The sequence below is a fragment of the Psammomys obesus genome, unplaced genomic scaffold (assembly GCF_907164565.1).
Source record: "Psammomys obesus unplaced genomic scaffold, mPsaObe1.curated_primary_1811, whole genome shotgun sequence".
In the NCBI taxonomy this organism is placed as follows: Eukaryota; Metazoa; Chordata; class Mammalia; order Rodentia; family Muridae; genus Psammomys; species Psammomys obesus.
In genome coordinates this window covers 1,734,394-1,738,587 of record NW_026596158.1, presented here as the reverse complement: position 1 = coordinate 1,738,587, position 4,194 = coordinate 1,734,394, and positions in this window count along the sequence as shown.

The following is a 4,194-nucleotide window of genomic DNA, read 5'->3' as shown; positions in this document are numbered from 1 at the left end:
GGAGGCGGTGGTGGAGGTGGTGGAGGTGGTGGTGGAGGTGGTGGAGGTGGAGGTGGTGGTGGTGGAGGTGGTGGAGGTGGAGGTGGAGGCAGTGGTGGAGGTGGTGGTGGTGGAGGCGGTGGTGGAGGTGGTGGAGGTGGTGGTGGAGGTGGTGGAGGTGGAGGTGGTGGTGGAGGCGGTGGAGGCGGTGGTGGAGATGGTGGAGGTGGTGGTGGAGGTGGTGGAGGCGGTGGAGGCGGTGGAGGAGGTGGTGGAGGTGGTGGAGGCGGTGGAGGCGGTGGTGGAGATGGTGGAGGTGGTGGAGGCGGTGGAGGCAGTGGTGGAGGTGGTGGAGGTGGTGGAGGTGGTGGAGATGGTGGAGGCGGTGGTGGAGGCAGTGGTGGAGGTGGTGGTGGTGGCGGTGGAGGTGGTGGAGGTGGTGAAACACAGGTCCAGGGCTGGAGGACAAGCACTTTATCAGCTAAGCCAGCTGTCCAACTCTTGTTCCTCCTCCTCCCCCACCCCCTCAGGGTCTGGCTGTGTAGCCTGGCTGGCCTGGAATTTGCTATGCAGACCAGGTGGTCTCACACTCACAGGGATCCACCTGTGAGTGCTGGGGGAAAGAAAGGACATGGCCTCCAGGCCACGGTGCCGTGCCTGGAATCCCAGCACTCAAGGAGGCAAAGGCAGGCAGATCTCTTTGAGGCCAGTGTGGCCTACAAAGAGAGTCCAGGACAGTCAAGCCTTCACAGAGAAACCCTGTCTCAACAAACAAACAAAAAACAGAGACACAGAGAGAGGACACCACCGTACTCGCCTTTTTTCTTTTTTTAAAGCCTCAATATGTAGCTCAGGCTGTCCTGGCCCTTTGTCAAGATCTTCCTGCCTCGGCCTTCCTGTCAGCAGGGATTAGAGGCCTGGGCCACTGAACCCATCTGAGCAGTAACCCAAGCACCAAACACCTACTGAGCATTGCTTTATGGAGCCTTGTGGGAGCCACGTTCATTCTTGTGCCTTCCCAGCACTGACAGCACCTGATGACGTGCGCTGAGCAGGTGCGCGCTTCTGTGAGTACTGAGTGGGCCTGCGCCTTCTCCCCACTGTCACCTCCAGTCACTCGGTGCTACCGTTTACCTCACAAACCAGGTGCTGGGAAGCCGGGAGGACGGGGAGCAGAACTCTGGGGGAGACAGGCCTAGAACTTCAAGGCAAGGTAACGAAGACAGCAGGCATAAACCTGTCTTAGTTGCTTAAGGCAAACACTGTGTTGATAGGTCACGGTTTTCTGCATGAAGCCAGAGAAGCCACACAGTGGTAAGGGTGGCCTTGGCTCCCACAACACCAGATACCTAACCATAAGAGTGTCTAGGCTGGGTGTGGCAGTGCATACCTTTGATTCTGGTGCTCTGGAGGCAGAGGCAGGTGGATCGCCGCAACACTGAGGGCCGCCTGGTCTACATAGCAAGTTCCAGGATAGCCAGGGCTACACAGAAAAACCCCGTCTCAAAAACAGTCTTTAAAAAAGAGGCTTTGATGCTCTTGATGCTTGCAGGTTTTTTTGAAACTCATATTTATTAAAATGACACATTTAGGGGAAAAATCAATACAATGTATACATCATTACTGAAAAACTGTATACCATCATACGAAAAGGACTTTGTTTTGGAAAATCAATTTCTAATTTATGGCAAGTTTGACCTGACGTTCAGAAATAAATCCACAGAACAACCCATTCTAGTTCACCCCTGAAGACTGGCACACTGAGTATGGACTGTTCTTTGTGGAGTTCCTGCTTTGCGCTGCCGGGTAGCAGCCTCCAGGTCATCCACAGCACCGCACCGGGTTGTAGTCCTTTTTCTTTAATTGCCTCCTTACCTTGTGCCTTCAGCTGATCCGGCCGCACCCAGTTAAGGCAGCTCTGGGCAGCTCTCAGGCGCTCGCTCTTTCTCCATTGTTAACTCGGGTTAGCCACTGCTCTCCTCTGCACATCTTTCTTCATCTTGCTAGCCACCGTCCTCGGCTGCCAGGACTTAGACCCTCAGTGGCCCGGGCACAGAGCCAATGCCGGCACTTTTGTTCCCCGTCTGCTCTTCTCCCTCAGTTTCCGAGGCTGTCTTCTTACCGCCACTCCTCCGCTGCCGACCCCAAGTGTGTCTTCATTTGTCCCGTTCCAGCCCCAAATTCGCTGTCCAGTTTTCAGGCCTTTTCAGCCTGTTCTCTGAAGCACAGGCTGGTCTGAGTTTGCTGTGCTGAGCGTGAACTGAACTCTGGTTCTGGCCCTCTGGCTGTCACCCGCGTGCCTGGATTGCAGCCATGACAGTTGGCTTTCGGCGGGGCTGCGGACCACGCTGGAAGACTGCGTGCTGGGTGGACACGCTACAGCTGAGCGCCACCCCACGCCCGGTGTTTTTGTGTTGCCTTTTGTTTTGGAGGGGCAGGGATTGTAGCTTGTTGCTGGGGTTGGTTTTGAACTACCGCAGTCCTTCTTCAGCCTCCAGAGTGCTGAGAGTGCAGGCTTGTGCAAACAGGCCCACCTTGTTTACACTAACAAGAACGCTCTTCTGTTTTTTCTTAAATACATTATTTCATTTGGCTTTTCCGGACAGGGTTTCTCTGTAGCCCTGGCTGTCCTGGACCGGCTTTGTAGACCAGGCTGGACTCAAACTCACAGAGACCTGCCTGAGTGCTGAGATTACAGGCGTGCGCCACTGTGCTGGCCTTACGTAGTTATTTTTGTGTGTGTGTGTGTCTGTGTGTGTAGGTTGGCAAGTGCCCTGTCTAGAGTGTAGAGGTCAGAGGTCAACTTCAGGAGTCAGTTCTCTTCTTCTGCCATGTGTGTACTGGGAACTGAGCTCAGGTCTAAGGTTTGGTATTTTTACTAAGCCACCTTGCAGGCCCAAGAGGACTATTTTCTTTTCTTTTCTATTTTTTCCAAGACAAGAGTTTCTCCGTGTAGCTCTGGCTGTTCTGGAACTTGCTCTGTCGACTAAGCTGACAGCCTCTCAAACTCACAGAGATCCGCCCGCCTCAGCCTCCCCGAGTGCTGGGACTGAAGAGGTGCACCACCGTTGCCCTGAGAAGAGCCCTATTTTTTCCCTTCCCTCTCTCCTTTTTGTTTTGTTGGTTTTTCAAGACAAAAAGAGTTTCTCTGTGTAACCTTGGCTGTCCTGAACTCACTTTGCAGACCACTCTGCCCCCGCTCCCCCGAGTGCTGGCATTAGCGTGTGTCACCGCGCCCGGCAGGTGATCCTTTTAATTATCCTGACGGTGGTCTTCTGTCCTCGGTCCTGTTCCATCCACGCAGCTCCTAGCACCCCGGTTCTGCGGCGGTGGTTCCGGCGTTCCCGGCCCGTGCGCGCCCCCTTCGGGTCTGTTCCTCTCAAGTAATCTTCACCCTAACACCTTTGCATTGTCTTTCCGGACGGCGTCCAGGGAGGCCTGCTGTTTTGGGGCCTCGTCGCCTCTCCCCAGACAGTGCCCGGCCTGGCCGGCAGGCTCCCCTCCTGCCCTGGTTCGCGCTGTCCCTGCTCACCGGACCCCGGGATTTCGCCATCGCATTCCGCATCCCTCCTCCGGGCTGCACCCGTCTGACGACACGCAGGCCGGTCTGGCGAGGCCCGCGCTGAATTCAGAGGACGCTGACTTTAGGCGGGATAGCGCCCTGACCCGCAAAGGAACAGGTTTCCAGAGAGCGCGCGTCTTGCCACGGCGCCCGCCGCGGCCGAAGCCCACCGGGATCGGCGCTCCGCAGGCCCACCGCTCCGCCAGGGCTGCTGGGGGCGGGGCCGGCGCAGCCACGCCCCCTCCCGTGTGCCGGGGGCGGGGCCAGGTGCAGGCCCGAGAGCCCCGGCTCAGGTGCGGGCCCTCCGCGCCTGCGCCGTGTCCGCGCTCCGCCCCGCCAGGTGCGCCCCACCCCCAGCAGGGCCGCCACCTCCCCGGGAGTCCCGGCGTCCGCCATTCGCACTTGGGCCCCGCGAGCGTCTGGAGGTGCGGAGGCCTTCCGAGCCGCGGGTGGAGGGGAGAGTCGCCGGGTGTCGCCGAGCGACCAGGGGCGTCGTCGCACGCGCCAGGAGCCCGAAAAGAAGGGGCTTCCGGGGAGCCGGGCGCCGCCGCACCTGAGCGCGCGTGCGCCGCCGAGGGCCTCCCGCACCTGCTCGCGAGACCCCCCCCCCCCCAACGGCCGGCGGCTCGAGGCCCGGCGCGCGCGGGCGGCAG